The sequence below is a fragment of the Pongo abelii genome, chromosome 1, assembly GCF_028885655.2.
Source record: "Pongo abelii isolate AG06213 chromosome 1, NHGRI_mPonAbe1-v2.0_pri, whole genome shotgun sequence".
NCBI lineage: Eukaryota > Metazoa > Chordata > Mammalia > Primates > Hominidae > Pongo > Pongo abelii.
In genome coordinates, this window is record NC_071985.2 from 40,679,043 (window position 1) to 40,692,111 (window position 13,069).

The following is a 13,069-nucleotide window of genomic DNA, read 5'->3' on the forward strand; positions in this document are numbered from 1 at the left end:
ATTATAGTCATTTATTGAGTTTATAAAGCATGTTATAGACTAACAAGATAAAAGATGCTTTGCAAATAAAGTTGCTATTATTTAGAAGGTGCATCTGATGCCTGAGCTTACTGAGCTTAGATAGGTGGCACATTTGACCTCTTTTAAACAGAAAAGCACTTCATTTTAGAAGATCAATATACTGGTCTCAACAGTAGTCAGCCCTCATTTAAGCAAATTAATTTGTACTTCTATGCAAGTACTTTCATGCAAAGTCTTGTACACCATGAAATATTTTGGTATCTATCTGAGAAATCGGTTCACAAATCCAGCACTGTAATTGTCTGTTGTCCTGTAATTGCCTGTGTACTTAACTGTAGCCCTCATTAGACTCTCAACTCGTGAATCAGGCTGAGTGCATTGTTTTTTATTGTGTCTTCAATGCCTGGCTCTAGGTAGGATACATAGTAAACAATCAATAATGCTTATTAAATATGGAAATGAAATAATGAATGAGAGAAGCATAACTGAAATCTGTTGACCTATACTCATCACAAATGTGAATAAGTTAGTGTCTTAGTCTGTTTTGTGCCATTATAACAGAATACCTGAGACTGGGTAATTTATTTAAAAAAAAAAAAAAAAAGCAAACAGAAGTTTCTTTCCTCACAGTTGTGAAGGATGGGAAGTCCAAGATCAAGGGGTTGGCATTTGGCAAGGGCCTTCTTGCTGTGTCAGACCATAGTGGAAGGCAGAAGAGCAAGAGAGGAAGAAGGGGACAAACTCACTCCTTTATAATGGTACCAATTCCCTCATGACCTAATCACCTCTTAAAGTTCCCACCTTGTAATATGTTACAATGGCAATTAAATTTCAACATGAATTTTCGAGGGAACATTAAAACTATAGCAGTTGTGTAGGGATAGTGTATTTATTATAATGAATGGCTTTTTCAGTTGTGCTAGCCTTAAAGAATCAGACAGACATTTTTAAGTAACCATTATTAACTGGAGAGCTGCAGTTTCAGGCATTCAAGCTTATTAGCAAAGGACACCTTTGCTGAGAGGAGAGCCCTGAATTCAAGCTGTGACCCCAGGTTCTCTTCCCAAGGAGAAGAGACTGCTGAGTGAGAGGACCTTTGTGTTGTACAACTTGGGGTGGAGATCCACAAGACTAATTGGTCTTCAAATGCCAATAGTGTTTCTTCTAAATTCTCAATATCCCTTTATGCAAAACTGTCACGAGGCAGGGGAGGGAAACTCTGGGTGAAATATGTGTCTTGCATTTTAAATGTACATACAACCAGGCTACAGTCCCATTCCCTGCCTTGTCTGCTTCTTCAAACTCTAGAAACTACAAGACCCTTCCCTCCTAACGTCCCCAGTTCTAAGAGGATTAAGACGTGATTTAGGCATGGGAGATGATTTACTTTTCTGAGTACATTTAAATCGGGGAAAGATTGGAAATGACTTTTAAGGAGCCAAAGTAACAACCTGCCATATGTGAGTTGCTAAAACTAAACTCAGGCTTAATGGGACTGTAGTTTTTGTATGATTCAAAATGAGGCTTATTTGAAAATGCAATAACATTTAGAAAATTTGAAAATTAGAGAAAATTATAACGAGAGAAAATGTTCTACATCATAATCCCACCCCCCCAGATGTAGCCACTGTTTATATTTTGTATTTCTTTCCATTTTATATATTTAAATGCGTGCGCACACACACACACACACACATGCAGATATATGTAAATGTATTTTATGGAAAATATGGCCATACTACTGCCATGTTTTCTTCTACTTTTTCACCTGGATTAATTGATAATGAAAGTCTGCATGAAGTTAAAACAAATTTATCCAATAACAGAGATGCTGCCATTGCCAACTTAGACTGAGATATTCCTAAAATTCAAGAGTAGCCTGGAAATCATTTATTTAAACCTCACTTCTCTTTCTGCCTCCATAGATTAGGAAAACAAACTATTTGCTAACATCACATGTCCTTCTTCTTGTGGGCATGGTGCTCCTTTGTACACAACACAATGTAAGTGTAGAGCAGTGAAGGAAAGTACAGGTTCTGGAGTCAGATGCCTTTTCAAATTCTGAGTCTGACACTTATTAGTTTTGTGATACTGAGCAACATACTCAAGTCCTATATGTTACTCTTCCCTCATTAATAAAAACAGAGATAACAGTGCTCATATCTCAGATTAGTGTTGTAGAAAATAAATGAATACTAAAATGCACTTTGAACAGAAACTGGTAGTGAACATGTGCTCAGTCAGTGTTAGCTATTATCATTATAAATACACATACTGTCTGTACATAGGAGAAAATACATTTACAAGTTCATGATCATCTTGAATTCCATTCAGAGACCCCCCTCAAAAGACTGAAAGTATATGTCAACAAAGTGATTTTTCTTTCTTTTCTTTTTTTTTTTTTTGAGACAGAGTCTCGCTCTGTCCCAGGCTGGAGTGCAGTGGCACAAAGTCGGCTTGCTGCAACGTCTGCCTCCCAGGTTTAAGCGATTCTTCTGCCTCAGCCTACCGAGTAGCTGGGACTACAGATGCGTGCCACCATGCCTGGCTAATTTTTGTATTTTTAGTGGAGATGGGGGTTTCATCATGTTGGCCAGGACGGTTTTGATCTCTGGACCTTGTGATCCGCCTGCCCTGGCCTCCCAAAGTGCTGGGATTATAGGCGTGAGCCACTGTGCCTGGCCCACAAAGTGATATTCCAATCAATCAAAGTATAACCAATTTTTTTTTTTTTTTTGATACTGAGTTTCGCTCTTGTTGCCCAGGCTGGTGTGCAATTGTGCAATCTCAGCTCACCGCAACCTCCACCTCCCGGATTCAAGCAATTCTCCTGCCTCAGCCTCCTGAGTAGCTGGGATTACAGGCATGTGCCACCATGCCTGGCTAATTTTGTATTTTTAGTAGAGACAGGGTTTCTCCATGTTGGTTAGGCTGGTCTCAAACTCCTGACCTCAGGTGATCCACCCTCCTCAGCCTCCCAAAGTGCTAGGATTACAGGCGTGAGCCACTGTGCCCGGCCAGTATAACCAGATTTATCAATGAACCAGGCCTTGTGGGGTTATAAAGGAAATTTATAATATGGCTTATAAAATTGACTGTAGAAACAAAACTTACAAATGAAGTAGTCCTGATAAATGTTGTAACCATGTATCTAACCATGTGTACCTAACTATGTGAAAAAATTGCATATTATTCATTTTGATTGCGGCCCTTAAAGAACATTTATTCTGATGTTCCCCACCCCATTTTGCAGCAGCAGAAACAGACCTGAAGAAGTTACATGACTTGTTCAAGGAGCCTGAGCTTGTCGGTTACAGAAGGACTAGAACCAGAGACTTCTGATTCCCAGCCTGATGCAATTTCCACTGCACAATGGCTACACTTTACTTGACAGGGGTTCAGAGAAAATGGGAAAAGATAAAGATTGAATGATTCAAGAAGACTTTCATGGAAAAGGTGGGATTTCAGTTGGGCTTTAGGAGAAAGATTTGGAAATGAAGCCAGGCAGGAGGAGAGCCAACCGGATACAGAAAAAGGAAGAGCAGAGAGGGGCTTCAGCAGAAGAATGGAGAGGGTTGGTTCAGAGGATGATAAGGAGGGCAGGGACACTTGACATGCTTAACTTTCTGTGACCTACTTTTCCTATGCATCTAGTTTTTACACTGATGTCCTTGGCACAGACCAAGAGATTTTGTCCTACAGTAAAATGAAAGGCAGTAGTATCTACTGTGCTCAGGGCTGGCAGTGGGCAGTGCAAGATTGTGTAATACTATTCTTTTCTCAATTGCAGGTACAGGGACTTGAGAGTTCTAGCAAACAGTGGATAGTGGCAGCATGTTTGAGTTTCAACTCTGCCATTTGATACAAGTATGACTTTCAGTAACTCTTTCAAGCCTTCATTTGTCCAGTAGTCATTACAATACTATCTCACTCATGGGTTGCCATCCAAACAAATAACAAAGTACATGGGCTAAAATTTTGGCTAAAAATATTTCCTCAACTTTTCCCTTCATCATCAGTGACCAGCAAACCAAGCTAATCCTTTAACAACTCAACCTACCTCTCCTAATATCACTAATGCAACCGGGGTCAATCATGGAACAGCTGCACCAAGAAATGGAGAACATTTCTTAGAAACCTCAGCACAGTTCACAGGCTGTGCATGCATTGCAGTGACTTATTTAAAAAGACAAGATGAAATATTGCAGCTATCAATAATTCCTGCACATGGCTGACCTCTAATGAAAGGATAAAGTTTCCGAGGGAGAGAGAAGAAATGAAGAAAAGGATTTTTATAAATTTCAAAGGAACACTTTGATATAATCCTGAAATTTTTTCTTGGTGAAATATTTTCTTTTATTACCCTCCATCATACAGTGTTTGTTTATTTCCCCTTTTTAGCAGGTGTATATTTCAGTTTTTAATTTTAAAAAACACTGTTGTTCCTCATTGGTTTCTCCACATCATTTCATTTCCCATTTTCTAGTTTCTTCTTGTAATTGTTGTTGTTGTTGTTGTTGTTGTTGTCAGTGATGAGGAATTTCATCTGAGACTTTATTCTCTAAAATATTTGTCTGCAAAGGAGAATATGACCACAGGCGATTTAATTTCCCTAGACTTCAATTTCCATATCTGCCAAAAAATGTGTAATTTCTGCTCCTTCCTCCAACACTTAGAAGTATAATAGTACTTCCATCAATATGATTCTCTGAAATGTTTCAGTAAAAATATTATTAAAAATAAAACATCTGTAATGTAATGAGCGGATGTCCAAATATGAAATCTCTCTAGCTGAAATCTCTCAGCTAAAATCTCTCTAGCTGAAATTTCTCTAGCTGCATGGTGGATTTGGCAATACAAGAAATCACTCAATGCAGTAACTTGCAACATCTCTCTGTCTCTTCTTTATATTTCCTTTCTGGCTTTTCCTTTATCTTCCTATGCTAGTCTCCTTCCTCGTCCCTTTCCCATGTAACCAAGGTTTGGCTAGTCCTTCCATGCTCCCTCGGCCTTGGGTAGGAAAAAAACAGTAAAGAGTATGTAGTATACCACTTTTCTTTACTTTTATTTTATTTTATTACTTACTTACCTACTTACTTGAGACAGGGTCTTGCCCTGTTACCCAGGCTGGCATGCAGTAGTGCAGTCTTTGCTTACTGCAGCCTTGACCTCTGAGGCTCAGGCAATCCTCCCACCTAAGCCTCCCGAGTAGCTGGGACCACAGGCATGCACCACCACGCCTGCTAATTTCTTGTAGAGATGAGGTTTCACTGTGTAGCCCAGGCTGGTCTCAAACTCCTGGCCTCAGGTGATTCACCCACGTTGGCCTCCCAAAGTGCTGAGATTACAAGCATGAGCCACCATGCATGGCCTACTAGACCATTTTATATAAGGCACTTGAGCATCTGCAAATTTGGGTGTCCACTGGAGGTCCTAGAACTGATTTCCATGGATATGAAAGGCCAACTATATTTTTTCTTTCTAGCTCTACTCCTATCAGGTTCATATGGGCATGGGAACCTCACTTGCAGGGGTCATCTCCACTATGAGTCTGAGACATGACCTTCCTCCCCAGTCCTCAAATTAACATTTCATGAATAGGTTTTGTTAAACTGGCTCAGTTCTAGACATCCACAAAGGTAGGGGTACCTGGGAATGAGCCATACTTTGAGGTGAAGAGCCCAGTCCTCCAGACTGACAAGTCTGCCCAAGATTTCTGACCCTGCAGGTTCAGGAGTTGTCCCAAACTACCCTCAAGCTAAATAATCCACTAGAAAGAGTCACTAAAACGACTCACTAAAAGCTATTATACTCATAGCCATGTTTATTACAGGGAAAGGATACAAATGAGGACCAGACAAAGAAAGAGACACATAGGGTGGAGTCTAAGATAGTTCTCAAAACCAATCCTCTATCATCTTCAGGATGCACTGGCCCACTGGGCATTGATATGTGACAATACGCACAGAGTATTGCTTACCTGTGAAGCTCACACAAGCTTTGAGTCCATAGTGTTTGTTGAGGTCTCATGACGTGGGTTGAACTCAGTCTCCAGGTCTACTGATACTTCCTTACCAAAAGCCTCCACCCTTGAATCATACAGTCGGCCTTTCTGGCATCGCCAACATGCTACCCCCTCTCTCAAAGACTATCAGGTGTGGCCAGCCTCACCCTGAGTCATTTTATTAAATCAACTTTTAGGTATGGTCTCAGTGGCCCACCATGAAAAACAAATACTTATATTTTATATATATTTTTAAAGCTTGAGAAATTCCAAGGGTTTCAAGGTTATCTCCCCATAAACCAAGGGCACAGGCCAGACCTCTATTTAGATGTAGCCAGATTCATTACTTCTCAAGGGGTTAATAAAAGTGAAAAATTCACAAGAGCCACCATCATGGTCATCTGCTCCGTGAAGTAAGTCCCAACCCCTTGGATCACTGCCTGTACTTTGTAAAGGATCAAGTTTTTTCTAAATAGGGGAGTGATACAGAACTGTTGCCCTTACCCAATAGGTATTTACTTAAAACAATATTAAAATCGTTTTGAAGTTCCGTATCTCCTGTTTTCTGGCACATTAGATTTCGTGGTAGCTAGTATTTCATGGTGTTTTTCATCTAATAAGTCCTCTGTTTAATATTCTCAGTAGAATTCACATTTTTCTTTAAACATTTTCTACATTTGAGGATAGTATTTGCAACCACAAAGTGAGTCACTGGAAGATCTGTTTGTTGACAAGATATGGCTGTTCTAAATCCACACAGGTGTTTTCTAAACAAAACATTTTCATGAATAACATTTTTTTTCTAAACCATTCCATATAACTAAGAAACAGAAGGAATTACTATAAGTTTTGGAACTGTAACATTTTATTTGGTCCTGTCTTAACAGTGCTTTCCACATCTTAAGAGTAGGCTGAAAGAGTTTTAAAACATTTCTACCTGTTAAGGGCAATGGTAGGGGGACTCTTTTGTAAGTAGAAACGCTAGTCCAAATGTTTTGTTTGTAACACAGCACTCGTTGTCTTGAAAGTGTTTTCTCTGTTAAAAGGAGGTTGTAATATGCATCCACGCGTAACCATCTGCATCTTCACAACACGTCAATTGCTTGTATATTCACAGGTGGTGATTGACTGATTCGTGCATGTCCATGCAATTTGGCGCATTCAGCTGCGTGCTTGCGGATGTGGATGTATTTCACAGAAGCAGGTTGGGCAATAAATTTTGAAACTTTATCCTCATCTTTGGATAGAGTAATAAAAGTTTGTAGGCTTAAGAAAGCAATATTCCCTGGAACTGCAATATATGGGAATGATGAAACTGTACTAAAATGTACAGTAATCTCCAAGGCCTACCCAAGCTAGAGAGGTGCAAAGTGAGAGCTATAAACCAAAATTTAACACCCGCCACACTAAAAGTCATTTTCGGCCTCTGACCAATTTCACACGGAATTGGGAAATATGACTAATATCAAGGCCTGATTCCCTGGGGGGTGGGGGGTGGGGGGGTTAAAAAAGAGTATGTCGGGGAGAAAAGCAATGGCCCATTGTTAGTTGAACCAATGACAGGTCAGCATGGGCTTAACACAATGTTCCGTGTCTCCAGCAGCAGCCTGCCTTCCCTTCCGTGGATTCCATCTGCTGTGCAAAACAAGATCTGTAGTCATTCCCAGGTACGCAGGACTTCTCTAGGCTGGAAGGTCTGTACAGCACAGACCAAGGAACTTCCTTTCTATGAAGTTTAGCTTAGAACACAGGAGAGTCAACTCTTTCCCATGTTGTGAAGTTTACCATGTGCAATTTACCGTCAGACAAGTTAACCAGACCTGCATAAAGAATATCCAAAAAATCTGATCAACATAGTCAGCTAATCTATAGCACTCAGATCCATAGTTCTTCCAACCTCTGTAGCTAAAGACTGGAAATTTTTATCCCATTTTGTTCTTTTTCTGATTTTATTGGATAATAATATTGAATTCTAGGACTTGGGTCGCTTTCCTTGTTTTATGGTTAATTTTTTTTTTTACAATTTTCTTTTTATTAATATTATCCAGATATGAAACTATATATTGCACACCTGTTTTGTGTCTAGCCTGACCATCTCCTTCTGTCTCTGCACCATTGATTAGACCCACTTTTGATGATGGTAGACACAGCCACACATGACTATCAGCTCTGGTTAATGTCGCTGGCTTATTTCAGGATCATTGCCATAACAGAAACATGTCAGCAATGGGTGATTTCCACTGAACAATGACTTGTAGACTGTGGCCATGCAAGCAGAGCAAAGAGAAAAGATCAGCAATTATCCAGTGGATGTGATCCATGCTGACAGGCAATCTGGATAATTCAAATAGAAACAACTTCTTTTGCCTCACTGGCAGGTTTGGAGCTTGATTTAGTGAGATCGTTGTTTAACTTTCTTTGCCTGTGGAAATGTAGTACATGTGTTTGCTGGTTAAGTGAGGGTTTGGGGGTTATAACCACAGCATCTGTTCATTTGACATTCAAGTTTCACTCTGGTTTGGAAGCCCTTGTGCCTACAATTTAAAAGCAGCAATACATACCTAACTCCCAGCTGTCTGGGAACTCAGACTGCATATGCTTCTTGGTTTTCTAATCTGCCCAGAGAAATAAAACCATCACCTGAGCCAAAGAATAGTTTGCCTAATTGGATTTAAAACAAAAAAATTTAGAGTCACACACAGTGTGTTCTAATGTCGCAGTTGTCTGAGCGACATTGCTAGCTGAGACAGACCACTTACCTAGACTTGAAGATTTACATTTTGATAATGTTTTTCAAGTGCTGTTTTATCCAGAGGGAAAAAAAGCAATAATTTAAGCAGCTGCAGAATTCCTCACACATCTGCAGGAAGTCCCTCCTTCTGCCTTGGGCAGCACAGCATAACGGATAGACCACAAACTTTAGAGTCGATTTGACCTGGTTCAAATCCCAGCTCCAAAACTCATTAGCAATATTATCTTGAGCAAGATACTTAATCTTTTCCAGCATCACTTGCCTTATTTATAAAATGTGGATGACAATCATTTTGATAACTTCAAGGCTGGCTTGAGGATTAAAGTTTATGTATTCAATGCACATCTGTTGATTGCCTACCATGGATCAGGCACTGTTTTGGTCACTGGAGAAATGGCAGTGAACCGAGCAGACAGAAACACTGCCTTTGGGGAGTTGATAATTTATCAGGGGAGATAAACAAAGACAAGATTATTGAGGAGAATAAATAGCAGGTGAGATGGTGGTAAGAGCCAGGGAAGAAACATAAAACATGGGAAGGGGGCAGGGAATGATGGTGCAGAGAGAGGTGGAACTGTGATGGGGTGTTGTAGAAGACTTCACTGAGAAGGTGATCAATAAAGAGGTGAGAGAGTAGGTTGTGGGGATATTTGGGAGAAGAGTGGCTTGGGTTGAACTGTGTCTCCTCAAAGAGATAGGTGAAAGTTCCAAAGACCAGTAATTCTGAGTGTAACCTTGTTGGGAAACAGGGTCTTTACAGAAGTCATTGAGTTTAACATGGTCATTAGGGTGGGCCCTAATGGAATATGCTGGTGACCTTATAAAAAGTAGAAATTTAGACACAGAAACAGGTACAGAGGGAAGATGATGTGAAAACACAAAGAATGCCTGCAGTGTGCCTGGAGAGATGTTACTACAAGCCAGGGAACACTAAGGATTGCTGGCAAACACCAGGAGCCAGGAGAGGCTAGGAAGGATCCTCTCCTAGAGCCTACAGAGGAAAGATGCCCCTGCTGATGTCTTGACTTCAGACTTCTGGCCTCCAGAATCATGAAGCAATAAATTTGTGTGATGTTACGCATCTGCTTTTGGTACTTTGTTGTAGCAACTCTAACAAACTAATACAAGGAATGTTTGGCTGAGGGAAAAGCAAGTAGGAAGGCCCTGAGCCAGGTGTGTACCAGAACATTCGAGAATCAGCAGAGACCAGTGTGTTTGGAGAGGAGCAAGCAGGGGGAGCAAGTAATGGAAGATGAGGTAAGGGAGGCAAGCCATTGCAGACTCCGCATGGCCTTTGAGGCCACCTTCAGGTCTGTGCCTTTACTCTGCATGATGAGAAAAGCCATTGGCAGTCAGGAGGAAAATGCTCTGACTTACATTATAAAATTATGTATGTAAAGTGCCTCCTGATTGGCAATTATTATTTTTTCTCCTTCAACCTACTTCACTTCTGATAAATATGGGTTTGGGGGTGAAGAAGGCAATGTTTTTAGTATTTATTATTTCTGCAGCTGTTCCTGTGCTATGTGCTGTTGAGAACTTGTACTCACACTGATTGCCATCCTTAGACGTCTCCAGTGACAGATAACTGCACTATACCCGCACCACATAAATGTCATTTATCCAGGTAATGCAAAAAAGGATGATTCATTTAGATGTATATGTTTATTCAGTTTTAATTCTGCCTTGCATATGCATTTATTTTGCTTTTCTTTAGAAAGATAATGCACCTCTATTGGTTTCCACAGGGCTGGTTGACCATTTCCGGATAAATAAGTAAGTTTTGGAAAATAAGATAAAAATGTAGTCTTTGATTGGAGTGTCCTTGGTTGCTAGAGATGCCTGGGTTATTTTTGAGTGAGTAATATAAAGGATAAGTGCTAGCAGAAAGGAGATGCAGCTCTTAAGACAGAAAATGGCATAGAAGTGTTAACTGCAGTGGGTTGGGCAAGATAATGAATGCTAGGACATTACTTCATTCATTTGACTTGTATTTATTGAGCATGCACTAAATGGCAGACACTAGGTTAAACACCAGATACTAAAAAGTTAACACATCTGGTCTTATCCACAAATAATTCCCAATATGTATGAACAAAAAGGAAAAAACACAGAAGAGGGAGATCCTTCACTCTCCTCTGGTATTGAAGAAACCATGAGGCAGGAGGAGCATGGTACCTGGAGAATGTATTATGGGCAGCCCAGGTAGTAAGTTGTTCAGGCCAGCAGCCAGAATGAGGGCTTCCAGAAAGATGGAAGTTGAAATACAGTATGTGACTTGAAAACACAGCATGGCAGAGAAGATTCTAGGTAGTGCTGGGTGATCCAGAGAAACCAGAGGGACATCTGGAAAATGTCTTAACAATAGCTGGGCCCCAAGCCACTGATATTCAGGGGAATAACTTCACTCCATGGAGATGGTGTGGAGGGAGGTGATGGAGGCGCATGATCGTTAAGAGAACAGTAAGAACAAGCCGGGCATATTCTAAGTGTGATGTATATTCTGCTGGTTACTAGACCAGGATATTGACACAGGGAAACAGGGTGGAGAGTCAGTTTAGAAAGCTGAACATAGATGGGTTCAGGTTTTGGAAACAAAGCAAGTCCCCATTTATAATGTGGGAAAAAAGTCAGCCAAACTCAGAGTGAGAGATTGGAGGCTAAGCCTGGATTTATCTCACAGCCTGGGGTGGGGGTGTTTGCCCCTGAGACCCTGTTGGTTAGCTGTGGGGAGAAGGAGACTTGAGGCAATCTCATAGGACAACCAGGAATTGCGGGACTGCAGGTTAAAACACATGATCCACATAAAGTCGAAAAGAAAGCCCTGCCTATAAAATCACGGGTCTCGACCACTGCCCTGCTCCATTATTTCTGCCACCAAAGGCCATCTAAGTTGGCAGAAAATTGGCTGCTTTATGCAAAGTGCATTTCTATCCTCCTGGTGAAACCAGAGAGAAAAGGCATTACAAAGTCTGGGATAGGTGATGAGCCCTTAGCCCCAACTTAGTCCTGCAGTTTCATTTTTACAGGGGAGGATCTGAGATCCAGAGGTGTTATTTGGTTTAAAAAAATTTCAAAAGAGAGACAGAAAAAAAAAAAGACAGCTGCACTTCTTTCTGGTTTGTGTCTTGATTTAGATTTTCTCTTTTTCTCAAATGGCTGGAGAGGAGAAAGATAGTCTTTCAGATGTAATCACTATAATTTAAACAACTTCTTGGTTTTCTTTTGGTCTAAAAAGCAATTCTAGAAAGTAGAGTCACATGTTTGTGGGCTGATAGTAACAAATGAAAAACATCTCCAGAGGCCGGGCACGGTGGCTCACACCTGTAATCCCAGCACTTTGGGAGGCTAAGGCAGGCGGATCATGAGGTCAAGAGATCGAGACCATCCTGGCTAATGCAGTGAAATCCCACCTCTACTAAAAATACAAAAAATTAGCTGGGCGTGGTGGCGGGCTCCTATAGACTCAACTACTTGGGAGGCTGAGCCAGAAGAATGGCGTGAACCCAGGAGGCGGAGCTTGCAGTGAGCGGAGATGGCGCCACTGCACTCCAGCCTAGGTGACCAAGCAAGACCCTGTCTCACAAAAAAAAAAAAAAAAAAAAAAAAATTCTCCAGAGACTGAATTGGAAATTTCTCTCTCTCTCTCTCTCTTTCTGTCTCTCTCAGAGGCCACCAGAAATACCTGTACTATTACTTTTATAAATACCCCAACCTGCATGACCTTTGGTAAGTCACTGAAGTCATCTAGGAATCATTTGTAAAAATGAATGGCTTGAAAAAAACTAATCTCTAAAACCTTTTTTGATGCTCAGTTTCTAAAGTTCTGTCCTACAATGTTGCCATAAAAGTAAAATCAATAGTTACATTTTCACATTGACTGCAACATTTCTGGAAAACCATGCTTTTGGGGGTTTAAAGATGAATGTCACTGATAATTGGAAAACTTTCTCATTTTCGTGAATGATCTTCTCCATTTGCTCCTTATTGCTCATAAATGGAAAAAGTTGTCTTGAACTTCAATTTTATAAAATGTGAGCATTAGTGAAAAAAATGTAGATATTAAGGATGAACACCATTAGTGCTCCTTTTGCCTTTTCTAGTTTCATTGTGTGAGTGTTTACAGTCTGCTGGTGAGGAGAATCCATCTCACTCTGACCCTGACCTTTGCGTAATATTTATTGGATTAGAAAAAAATAATTCACAGAGTAATAAAGATATCTGTACATGCATTTATTATACACAAAACTGTGCTTCATTTTGGAAAATCTGTCCCAAACCTAGTCAGGTGA

At 40.4% G+C, this 13,069-nt stretch overlaps 1 long non-coding RNA gene across 2 annotated transcripts; it reads left to right on the top strand.

The window, feature by feature from the left end:
- The first annotated feature begins 7,146 nt into the window (after nt 1-7,146).
- LOC129048119 (uncharacterized) lies at nt 7,147-12,652 on the top strand. 2 transcript variants are annotated; one of them, XR_008510186.2, is made up of 5 exons: nt 7,147-7,229; nt 7,626-7,692; nt 10,289-10,404; nt 10,526-10,553; nt 12,447-12,652. It is a non-coding gene; the product is annotated as an uncharacterized LOC129048119 (long non-coding RNA). The 2 variants fall into 2 exon arrangements; XR_008510185.2 differs by having other exon boundaries at nt 7,629-7,692.
- The last annotated feature ends 417 nt before the right edge of the window (nt 12,653-13,069 follow it).